The following is a 13,376-nucleotide window of genomic DNA, read 5'->3' on the forward strand; positions in this document are numbered from 1 at the left end:
AGTGTCTGCCCTAGTGATATTTATGGTTCTGGTGGTGCAGAAATATCCATTCTCCTTAAAATGAAGAAACCAAGCTATCTGGGACCTAAAGAGATGTTCTGGTTACATCTGTCAGGATTGATACCATAAAAGCAAACCATTTCTGGAACACAGTGGGACTCACCTGAGATTTTGGTGAGTCATGTGGGTGACATCAGAGAGAAGCATTACACAAAATGAGAGTCCCAATAAGACTTCCATGTGAGATGGTCTTATAAGATGGTGCCTCAACTCATACAGAAGAGGATGGTTGTGCAACCAAATTTTTTCTCAGGAGCAGAAATCTTAATGTAGGAGACGGCCACTCAGTGAGTATTCGAAGGGTGCCCTGATGGAACTCTCTGGGGGCCAGATTGCACACTGTCTCCCTGAGTTGCATAAATCACAGAACAGCATGCCTGCATTCCAGCTTCTAGTGTGTACCAACACAGCAGGAAACACATCACTGTCTATTTTGTTTCAAAAATACTTCATTTTCCATTTTAAAAAAACATGAATTAATACAGTAGAAACCCAAGGACTGCTTAGGGATAGGTAGCAAGTCTGTCATCACCAGAAATATTTAAATGCTGGCTAGACAAACACTCTGTGGAAATTAGTTTTATTCTTCGTGAGAAAGGTAAAATAAGTGTTTTTCTTTGGCACTGACAGATCTAGTAAAGATTATAGCATATAGTAAACAACAACTTTTGTTTACTAAATAAACTTTATTTTCACAGATTACTGGTGAAGCAAAATATTGATATAACTCTAAGACATTAAGGTTAATACAAGACCACTTTTGTTTTTATGGGGCTTCAATTAAGAAATAAGTTGAAAAATCAGGCCATAACTGCTCTGATGGGCTTCAGCCATCACAGAGTGCTCTCTTGGTTTCTACTCAAAGTCTCTTCTCATGAATTCTATGCTTACAAGTCAAATGAATAAAGCATTATTAAATCAACACAAACTCTAATACTCTTAACATTTAGGTGTACATCACTAAATTAGGTGTAATCACTTGAATTTAGGAGGCAGAGTTTGTAAAGATCACACCACTGCACCCCAGCCTGGGTAACAGAGTAAGGCTCCATCTCAAAAAAAAAAAAAAAAAAAGAAAGAAAGAACGAAATGTCTTTGCACCAATCCCACAGATGATGTGACTCTTTTGTGTTACCATGTCTCTGCTCACAGGAAGAACTGAGACATTTCACAGCATGTAGCTGATTTTTTTGTTGTTGTTGTTCCTGCAGGAAAGATTGGGCAATGTTACTGAACTAGGCATCAGAAAGATATTACTTTTATTTTTCTTAGTCCTGCCCACGTAAGACATTGTGTCATGTTCCTGGGCCCTACATGAAGATGATGTGAGTTTTCTGTCCATCAACTATTTTATGTGACTCTCCTCTCTTACCTTCACCTTGTCCATAGGTTAGATTGTAATATATCTTTGGGCCTAGGTCATGCTAACAGAAGCAAGAGTGACTTATTGCTGGGCCCAGCACACAGGGGATGTGATTCTTCCACTTGGTTCCTGCCCAATTGGTTATTGTGACATATCTCTGAGCCAATCACCTAAATGATAGGTCTCTTCTTATCTTTCTGGACCTGTCCATAGTAGGAAATGTGACATATCACTGGGCCAAGCACCTATGTGATATGACTCTCCTCTCAAGCCAAGCCCTTGCCTAATGTAATTGTGCCATATAGCTGGGCCCAGCTGCTATATTAGCTGACCCCATTTTATTCCCAAGCCATACAAAACAATGGCATTATAAGATATTTCTGGGCCTTTTACCTAGGTGATGTGACTTTTCTGTCTGGTATGTCCTCTGAGGGGTTATTGTGACATGTTGCTGGGTACAGCATTTAGGTGATGTGACTTCCTCTACTGCTTGGTCTGACCAAAAGGGGATTGTGATGTATCACTGGGCCCAGAACCTATGTGATGGGACTCTTTTCTCTTGTCTAGGCCCTACAAACCTTTTGCATTGTGACATATAGCTGGGTCTGCCACCCAGGTGATGTGAGTCTTCTACATAATCCCTGACCACAAGAGTATTATGAAATATCTTTTCATTCATCACCTAGGTAGTGATGTGACTCTTCTTCAGCCTCTACACTGCCACAAGGGAATTGTGATGTGTCACTGGACCCAGCACCTAGATGATGTAACACATCTTTTGACTGGACCTTGCATATTTTGCATATTGTTACTTTTACTGGGTCTGACATTATGGGATGAGAGGCTCCTGCCTGGGCCCTGACAACAGGTGGCCTTGTGACATATTTTGGCATCCATCACCCATGAAATGGGACTCTCCTCACCTACATGCACCATGCACAAAGAAAAGATGGTGACATATCACTGGGATCAGCCACCAGGTGTGTGTATAACTATTCAGGGTGTTTCTCAAAGAGAGCATTGTAACGTATCACTGGGCCCAGCACCTAGGTAATGTGACTTGTGGCCTGTGCCCATCTTTTCTTTCTTTCTTTTCTTTTCTTTTTTTTTTTTTTTCTTTTTGAGACAGAGTTTCACTCTGTCACCCAGGTTGGAGTGCAGTGATGTGATCTTGGCCCACTGCAACTTCTGCTTCCTGGGTTCAAGCCATTCTCCTGCCTTAGCCTCCCAAGTAGCTGGGATTACAGGCATGCATCACCACACTGGGCTAATTTTTGTATTTTTAGTAGAGGTGGGGTGTCATCATGTTGGCCAGGCTTGTCTCAAACTCCTGATGTCAGGTGACCCACTTGCCTTGATCTCCCAATGCAAGAGCCTTCCCTCTTGTCTGGGTACGAGCCAATGCACCCAGTCTGCCTGTGGCCATCTTATAGGAATAAATTCTAATGCATCCCTTGCCAAGCACCTAGGTGATGTGATATGACTCTCCTGTCTGATTCTTGTCCTCAGAAAAGATTGTGACATACCTTTAGACCAGCCCCAGATGATGTGACTCTTCTGCTCACTTCCTACTCAGCAGTGTAATTGTGACATATTATCTTGCCCCAGCTTGCAATTGCTATGTTGATTCTCACACCTTGAACAAGGCAATAAAAGAGTTGCACTCTCTCCTAGTTAGGCTTAGGAAAACAAAGACGATCCTTAGTCTTTTCTTTTTGCCAAGGTCATAGAGAAATACTGTATAAAGCCCTTGGGTGGCACAGAGAGTGTCCTCAAGGGACAAAAACACAGATGATATTGTGTTTCTTTTCTTTTTTTTCTTTGGAGATGGAGTCTCACTCTGTCATTCAGGCTGGAGTGCAGTGACACGATCTTGGCTCACTGCAACCTCCGCCTCCTGAGTTCAAGTGATTCTTCTGCCTATCCTCCTGAGTAGCTGGGACTACAGGCACGTGCCTCCAAGCTGAGCTAATTTTTGTAGGGGTTTTACCATGTTGGCCAGGCTGGTTTCGAACTCCTCACCTTAGATGATCTGCCCGCCTCTGCCTCCCAAAGTGTTGGGATTACAGGTGTGAGACACTGCACCCAGCCAAATGCTGTGTTTCTTAGAAGAACTTCCTGCTGCCTGTTATAATTATAACCTCAACATGGACAGAGCCCACTGGTGAGGTCCTAAATCTCATATGCAGATGCAGTCCGCAGTTGGAATTGTGACTGTGATATGCAAACATCCAGCCAGGAATGGCTCATTTCTAAAGCTACAAATGATGACTCACTTCTAAATCTAGCTAATAGGCAGGTGAGGACTTTCCTAAATGGATCAGCCAATTGGAAAGATGTTGACTCTCATTCCTGGGCTTAAGAGTCACATGTAGTATCATGAGTCCATATCATCACAAATGTCTTAGAGTAGATTGCGACTCACATGCATATTGCATAAAGTGTGGGGGATCAGTCAGAGTGGTGGAAAAACTATAGGGAAAGGTTGCTAACCTTCTGAAAGGTCAAAAGTTTCTGCAGAGCCCTGGGGGAGAATAGCTGAAGTTAGCTGTTCTATAACCCTGAGGCAGAGGGCAATGAGTAGGGACAAGGGAATTTAGGGGAATTTATCTTAAACAGGTTTGTTTACTTAAGTTGACCAGGAACTGACCTTTGACCAACTGCCTGTGATGTTCCCTGAAAAGGGAATTATAAATGTTAATTACCTACAGGTTGTGTTGGCTACAGGTATTTGACATTGTGCCTGCACTGAATAAAAGCGAGCAGCTCCAGCTTCTCGGTGCTGCAATCTGGCCACTAGAGCTGGGCAGTTCCCTAGCTGCTTTAACACTGCATACCTATGTCTGAGTACTCATTCCATCTGTCAGCCAGGATGTGTGGGACCGAACCAGCAGGTGGTGCCCCATGTGGGGAGCGACAAAACGGATCATGACAGAACCCTCAAAAATGAAAGGGAACTGACTGCACAGTAAGTAATTGGTGCCCACTGGGAATTTCCAAGTTCAAAGGGATTTTTTCAAGCCAGGGTTTTATTAATTATTATTATTATTATTTTGAGATAGAGTTTTGCTTTTGTTTCCCAGGCTGGAGTGCAATGGCTCAATCTTGGCTCATGGTAACTTACACCTCCCAGGTTTAAGTGATTCTCCTGCCTCAGTCTCTAGAGGTAGCTGGCATTACAGACATGCGCCACCATACCCGGCTGATTTTGTAATTTTTAGTAGAGATGGGGTTTCTCTATGTTGGTCTGGCTGATCTTGAACTCCTGACCTCAGGTGATTCACTCAGCTCGTTCTCCCAAAGGGCTGGGATCACAGGCATGAGCCATTGTGCCCAGACTCAAGCTAGGGTTTTATCATGGGACAACAATTATCAGCTCAACAGCAACAGTATATAAAAATGTTGAAACGACTGCTAAAAGCTAGTGGAGCCTCAGTTTTGAAGGCTCAATTAAGAGACCTAATGCAAACTGTTGTTTTCCACAGCCCATGGTTCCCAGAAGAAGGCATACTAGACCTAGAGCTCTGGGAACAAGTGAGAAGAAATCTTAAACATTATGCTCATGGGCAATGAGTCCCAGTAACATCTTTAATGTTCTTTAATGTTATGGGCTTTAGTTAGGGCTGCTTTGGCCCTGCTCTATACAGAAGAGCCTAAAAAGGGAAGGGAGGAAGAACCATCATCTACCTTACTGCCTCCTCGTCTTCCTCCTCCTCCTCCTCCCTCAACCTGGTTGTTACCAGGTAAAGGTGCCACCGAGGAGGCAGAGATTTTCCCTGAGCCCCCTCTCCCAATAAATTGGGGAAAAGACAAGGGATACATTACAGTTATGGGACCCTGTCTTAGGTAAGCAGCATTAGAAGGGAAGCTCTTGGCCTGCCCAATGATGGAAAATCAACAAGGCAGTCAGGTACATGAACCCATTACTTTCAAGACTTATAAAGAAAAAGCATTAGATAAAATGGAGCCACTAGCCCATTTAGGAGAGGATTACTTGAGGCTATAGCAGAAAACTACCATATGACCCCATGGGACTGGTCAATGCTAGCTAAAACAACTTTAGAGGCCAGCCAATACCTCTTCTGGAGGGCAGAATATGATGAGTTATGTGAACAACAAGTTAACCAGAATCAGTTGGGCCAGGCAAAACTTAACAGCTGCTCTGCTCCAGGGGAGAGGTCCCTATGTTAATGTATAACAGCAATTAAATTTTTCCCTCAAGCCTATGTGCATGTGTCTTTGTGTACTCACAGGGCGTGGGAATGAATTCCCAAAGGTAGAGTTCAACATGGATCTTTTGTAAATGTATGACAAGGGCCCCAGGAGCCATTTGTTGAATTTATCAATTATTTAACCCAGATAACAGTGGAATGTACCCATTCCACCCTTAAGAGTATGCTTAAAAAGCCAAAAATGGGGAATATGAGTAGGAATACTACAACACTACTAGCACGAGCCTTATTTACCCTAAATTTCTTAAATTTAGATAATAAATTTCAGTCAGCTGTAGAAAAGCACTTTGCAAAAACCTCTCAAAATATAAAACCTCAAGTTCTATAGAAAGATGTAAATAGTTGTTGGGAACAAGCCCCCAAATCTGGCCATAAACTGGCCCCAAAACTGGCCATAAACAAAATCTTTGCAGCACTGTGACATGCTCATGATGGCCATAATGCCAACGTAGAAAGTTATGGGTTTACCGGAATGAGGGCAAGGAACACCTGGCCCACCTAGGGTGGGAAAACCACTTAAAGGCATTCCTGAACCACAAACAATAGCATGAGCAATCTGGACCTTAAGGACCTGTTCCTGCTGCAGATAACTAGCCAGCGCGCATCTCTTTATTTCTCACAAGGAATATTTTTAGTTAATCTATAATCTGTAGAAACAATGCTTGTCACTGGCTTGCTGCCAATAAATATGTGGGTAAATCTCTGTTTGGGGCTTTCAGTTTTGAAGGCTGTGAGACCCCTGATTTCCCACTCCACATGCTATATTTCTGTGCATGTGTCTTTAATTCCTCTAGTGCCACTGGGTAGGGTCTCCATGACTGAGCTGGTCTCGGCAGATAGTAATGTATAGTGTGGTCCAAATTATTTGTTAATTTGGGGAAGAGGATATACTTGTGTTCACACCCCCTCAGGTCCTCTTTGGATTCCAGTATGACACACCAAACCTTACCACAGCATGGCTAGGACCCAACCCAGTACCAAAAATGAAGGAAATGATCCTGCAGAGCCTGCCAACCCCAGACAATGCCACTTCCTTGGACATCACAGGCCCCAGACATTACCTGGGGGATGCTGAAGAAGACAACTCAGGAGGCTGAGTGAATTCTGCTGCAGAAAAAGAAACTATTCCCTCAGATAATGTGTTCCTTTCTATGCTTTCTGTTGTACATTGCAACTCTTGTAGGGTATTGATTCTTCTTATTATCTCACTTTGCCTGCAACCTGTACCTGTTACACTCTATTGGGCCCATCTTCTAGATCCACCTTTCTTCCACACTGTTACTTGGGCAGAGACCCTCTTCCTAGCCTCTAAAAATGTGACTGATTGGCTGGGAGGGATTGACACACCTCCAGTGGGGGTCCCTCAGTAATGGCATACATTGGACTGAGGTGGCAAGTACCACTATATATCACTCCTTGATTGTAAAAGAATAATATTGATTATACTCATGTTTGTTTTATATTATTTACTGGTTCTAAGATGCAAAGCTGGAACACAAGCTGTAACCACTATGCCAGTCACTGCTCACATCTGTATGCTTCAATCATCAAAACTTGATGCAAAAAAAAAGGAGGGGAAATGTTGGGCGGGAGGAGGGGGGCAGGTGGTGGTTGTCGGTCAGAGTGGTGAAAAATCTATAGGGAAAGAATGCAAATCTCCTGAAAGTTCGGAAGGTCCTGCAGAACCCCAGGGGATAATAGCTGAAGGCACCTGTTCTATAACGTTGAGTCGGGGGTAAGGAGTTAATATAAGGGAGTGTGGGGGAACTTTAGCTTAAAGAGGCTTGTTTACTTATGTTGACCAGGAACTGACCTTTGATCATTTGCACATGTGACATTTCTTGAAAGGGGAACAATAAATGTTAATTACCTGCAGGTTGTATTGGCTCCAGGTTTTCGGCATTGTGCCTGCACTGAATAAAAGAAAGCAGCCCAGCTTCTCGGGGCTGCAACTCTGTCCAATATAGCTGGGCAGTCGCCTAGCTGCTCTTACACTGCATACCTGTGTCTGAGTACTCATTTCATCCATCAGCCAGGGTCTGTGGGACAGACCCAGCAATAAAGCCCTCAGGTAATATATTGAATGCCCTTATATGGTCCAGCACACAGATGACATTGTGATACTGGTATTCACAACCAGTCAACAGTAAATATGTCATCCTTTTAGATAAACACAATCTACTTCTGAAGTTCTGAATCTCATCCTTGGAGGAAGTGGAAAGTTGCAAAACTGACTCTCACATGTGGATCTGGTACACAGCTAGGCTGGTGACTCAGATCAAGATTCAGCACACCTGTGAGACTATGGAGTTTACTGAGGAGACACAGTCTGAAGGGCAGAATGAGGCTCTTATTCATGAACCCGTCCACATTGAGATTGTGATTTGCGTACTTAAACCCAACCTCCAAATGGTCTTGACTCTCATACCTAGAATGGGAATATGTGAAAAGTTATTCATGCTATCCCTGAGCCTTTCTGCATGTGTGATTGTGACACACATCTCTGTTCATAACCTGAGTGATTTGACTCTCCTGCCTGGGTCCAGCACACAGATGGGACTGGGACATATTGTTGGAACCAGTATGTAGATGATGTGACCCTAAACTCATGCCTTGGTGCTGCCAAAGAGGGCACTGCAACATATCACTGGTCCCTGCACCCAGGTAATGTGCTTGTCCTTTCTGTGCCATGCCCACATCAGCTACTGTAACATATTGCTGGGTCTAACACCCAGGAGATATGAATCTCTGCCCTAGACCCTGGCTATAGGAGGCATTTTGCCATATTCCTGGACCATCTATTTGATGTTACTTTCCACTTTTACATGGGCTTTTCCCTAGGAGACATATGTAATGTTTCTCTTTTCTCCTATCTGGGCCCAGACCACACAAGTGAGAGTGACTAATCCCTAGTGACATTTCACAGGTGATGTAATTTTTCTGCCTTATACCTGTCCACAGAGGACATAGTGAATGTCCCTGGCCCACTAAACTGGATTATATGACTTCTTATTTTTGTCTCAGACCTGTCAACAGTGGGGATTGTGACAGATCTCCCTTCTCAGCACTTACATAATATTTTTCCCATGCTTGGGTGCTGCCCACTGGGGTGATTGTGACATATAACTAGGTGAAGGCCCTAGGTTATGACTTTTCTCATCTACATGAGCCTTGCCCACACAGGGTGTTTTGACATATCTCTGAAGCTCTAATTTAGGTAGACTGCTGCATGGGCTCTTCATTTTTCAGGAAGTATTGTCCCATTTTTTTTGACCTAGCAATAAGGTGATGTTACTCTCTTCTAGTGCTTGGGCTCTGCCCAAAAAGGGCATATTTCAAAAGTCACATCACCTAGGTGTTGGGTCCAGCCACATCTCAATATACAAATTGTATATTGTATATGTTAAAAACTGTGTATATTGAAATATGGCTGGGTCCAACACCTATGTGATCTAACTCTCCCACATGAGCCCTTCCAATAGGGGAATTATGACATATTTTATCACCTAAGTGATGTAACTCTCCTTTTCTACCTGAGCCCTGTATAAAGGGAGGATTGTGACATATCACTGGACCCAGCATCTGGTGATATCATCCTCTTTTTTCTTTTCTTTTTTTTTTTTTGAGATGACATCTCACTTTGTATCCCAAGCTGGAGTGCAGTGGTGTGATCGTGGCTCACTGCAACCTCCATCTCCCAGGTTCAAGTGATTCTCCTGCCCTAACCTCCCGAGTAGCTGGGATTACAGGTGTGTGCTACCACAGCTGGCTAATTTTTGTATTTTTAGTAGAGATGGGGTTTTGCCATGTTTGCCAGTCTGGTCTCCAACTCCTGACCTCAAGCGATCTGCCAGCGTCAGCCTCCCAAAGTGCTGGGATTATAGGCATGAGCCACTGCACCAGCCCTTATCACTCTCCTCTTTCAAATTGGCCCCATGTATTTTAGGTATTAAAACATATTGCTGGGTCAAATCAAGTGCCTGGGCCCTGCCCACTAGAGGCCTTGTGACATATCTCTGCATCCATTACTTTGAGGTGTGACTTTCCTCTTGCATCTGCATCATGCCCATGCAGAAGATTGTGATATACCTCTGGGTTCAGCAACCAGGTGGTGTTTTTCTTGTACCCAGGTCTTGCCTGCAGAAGAAATTGTGACATATAGCTGGCCCATTACCCAGGTAATGTGTCTTTGCTGTTTGTGCCCTGCTTTCTGGAGAAAATTGTAACATAACCCTGGCCAGGAAACCAGGTGATATTACTCTCTGCCTGGTCTCTGCCCTGGAAAAATTGTGACATATTTCTGACCCAGCACCCAGGTGATGTTAGTCTTTTGTTTTCTTTCTACTCACAGTTTGGGTTGTGACATATACGTTACCCAAGCTCACAGTTGTGATGATGACACTAATACCATGAATCAGCCAAAAGGAGAGATACTGGCACTTGTAACTAAACTTAGAGAAATGGGTATATTCCTGCGTCTTCTCTAGATAATAACATCATAAAGAATTACCATTCTTTCACATTTATATTAAGTCTTTGGATGGTACAGAAAGTGTCATCACAGGACCAAGCACACAGGTGAGACTGAGTTTCCCATATGCACAACCTACCAAATGTTAGCATTGTCACCCTGACACATGGACAGTGCCCACTGGAGAGATACTGATTTCACAGGTGAGTGCAGTCCACAGTAAAAATTCTGACTGTCATATGTGATCATGCCCCCAGAGTTAATACAGTGACTAATTTCTTTCTTTCTTTTTTTTTTTTTTTTTGAGACAGAGTCTTGCACTGTTGCCGGGCTGGAGTGCAATGGCACAATCTCAGCCCACTGCAACCTACACCCCCTGGTTCAAATGATTCTCTTTCTTCACCTCCAGAGTAGCTGGGATTATAGGTGTGTGCCACTAGGCCTGGCTAATTTTTTTGTTTTTTTTGTAGTTTTAGAAGAGATGGGATTTCACCATGTTGGTCAGACTGGTCTTGAAATGTTGACCTCAGGTCATCCACCAACTTTGGCCTCCCAAAGTGCTGGGATTAAGGGCAATTGTTTAAAGACATTTTGTTTCTGACTAGCAGTCTCACCCATTATTTCTTTATTCTGAAATTTCTAAAACAAAAGAATATATGTAGCCAATCAATAGCTTATGCATTTAAATATGAATTCTTGGTAAACAACTTAGGGACTGGCTTCTGACTTTTTTGAAAAGACTCACTTTCAATGGTTGTTAATTGAAATATATATTCAGGGCAATTTAAATCTGTCCTCCTGGTGGCCATCCTCAATATCAGACCTTGAGTAAATATATTTCAGATTACATTTTAACTTTTTGATTATTTTAAGTTGACTCAGGGCTGGCCTGGAACATTCTCCTGGGTGTAAATACTCCGACTATAAGCTACCTGCTCAGTAGAGGAAACTAATCAACAGCATGGCCTAGCATAGTTCAAAGACACATGTGGTGAGAAACTCATTGGCGCCTGGCTCCTAATTGCAAGGACAGTTGCACAGGTGTGTCTGAATGCTTGGCAAGCCTGGCCTTTCCTCACCCAATGTCTCTCACCAGCTGTTTCAACCACATCTTGGCCTTTTGTCATTCTGTTCTCTGGGGTGAAAACTCATCTTCAGGGCTGTCTACAACAAAAGAGAAACATCAGGTTACCAAAACCTCAGGAACAGGGATTACAGATTGGGTTAAGAGTGTGTGCTTTCTTAAGGATGATATGCATGGAAAATCAGCAAATAATTTTAGAATGATACAAGAAAAAATGCCTCTAATGGGTACTTATACTATAGTTCAACTCGATTTGTTGTGTACGTGGTAGGGAAAATGGGATAAAATATCGTAAGTTCAAGCATTTTTGCTGCTCAGTCAGAATAAAACCCTGCAGAAGGCATGGGCATGTTTCATGAGAGAAATAGAATAAAAAGAGTTAGACAATATGATCCTTTATTGCAATCTCCCTGCCACTTGATTCAGTGAGCATTTTTGGGTGAAGCGGAACCTCTTTCTGTCAGGTCTGAAGGTTCAGATGTGTCAGTCTTATCTGCCCTTAGTTCACCTGAAAGTTCTATTGAGAACCCTTTGTCCCTCCTCCTTACCCTTCTAGTTCCTCTCTACACCCACCACGCCCTGAAGAATGGAGCCCACCGGGTACTACTAGTAGTGGAGCTGCCTATCAACCTCCAAAAGGAAATCTCTGTCCACTTAGAGAGGTTGCAAATGGGGAAGAAGGCATTGTGAGAGGACATGTCCACTTTTCTCTGTCTGGTTTGGCTCTATAATAAGACAAGTTTGGTCATTTCTCTGAAGATCCAGACAAATTCGTAGATGAGTTTGAAAAGTTAATTCTGACCTATACTTTAACTTGGCAGGATCTGTATTTTTTTTGTCTCTGTGTTGTACAGTGGAAGAGAAACAATGCATTTTGGGGACAGCTAAGACCCATGCAGATGAGGTATTGGCTTGCAGCCTGAACCATAATATATATCAGACAGGAGGTATAGCAGTTCCAGATCAAGATCTATGATGGAATATCAAAGGGGGCAGTGAGGACTTGGGAGAAGAGATCATATGGTCACTTGTTTGTTGGAAGAGATGAAGAAATGTAAGAAAAATCCTGTTAACAATGAAAAGGTTAAGGAAGTTTCTCAGGGCAAAGATGAGAATCCAGCTTTGTTTCAATAGCATTTAGTTGAGGCAATCAGGAAATATGCTAACATGGATCCTGCCTCAAGGTAAAGATAAACCCTCTGGGAGTCCATTTTCTAACCCAGTCTGCCCCTGATATCCACAGAAAACTAGTAAAAGCAGCTATGGGTCCCAAAACTTCTATGAACAGCTTTGGTTATGGCATTTTTAGTTTTTAATAACAGGGGCAAAGTGGAGGAAGGAGAAAGAGGTAGAAGGACCTCCACAAGGTGCAGCTCTTGGCTGCGACCTTAAGCTTACTTCCCGTGTGGGGTTGCCCTCCTAGGTCTTGGCTTAAACAAGGGAAGCTGAAAGGTGAAAAGCCCAAAGCTGGGCATCTGAGTCACTGTGCTTTGGGCATAAATTAGTGTGCACACTGTAAGAAAACAGGCCATTGGAAGAGGGATAGTCCAGTGTTCTGAAGAGAGCCATCAGCACCCAAACTAATGATGGGTTAACAGCCAGGCAAGTGCCCCAAAATGACAGGTCCTGAGACCTTCCACCACAGCTTCCATCAGACAACTAGCCATATATCTGGAGAAGCCTCAGTAACCTTTGCCATGGCAGGTAAGAATATTAACTTTTGCCGGGTGCGGTGGCTCACACCTGTAATCCTAGCACTTTGGGAGGCCAAGATGGGAGGATCACTTGAGGTCAGGAGTTTGCAAGTAGCCTGGCCAACATGGTGAAACCCCATCTCTACTAAAAATACAAAAAAAAAAAAAAAAATCTGGAAATTGCTGGAATCCAAGAGGCGGAGGTTGCGGTGAGCTGAGATTGTGCCACTGCACTCCAGCCTGGGCAAGAGAGTGCGACTCTATCTCAAAAAAAAAAAAAAAAAAAAGAAAGAAAGAAAAAGAAAAGAAAAAAGAATATTAACTTTCTTCTGGATGGCTTACTCTGTTTTGACCCATTATAATGGGTCTCTGTTGCCCCAAAACTTCATGGTCACAGGGGTAGACTGACAAGCCCATAAATGTCATTTTACCTATTCTCTATGCTGTTTTTCAGAGACCTTAGTTTTCTTAC

The sequence above is a fragment of the Pongo pygmaeus genome, chromosome 20 (genome assembly GCF_028885625.2).
Source record: "Pongo pygmaeus isolate AG05252 chromosome 20, NHGRI_mPonPyg2-v2.0_pri, whole genome shotgun sequence".
Classification (NCBI taxonomy): Eukaryota; Metazoa; Chordata; class Mammalia; order Primates; family Hominidae; genus Pongo; species Pongo pygmaeus.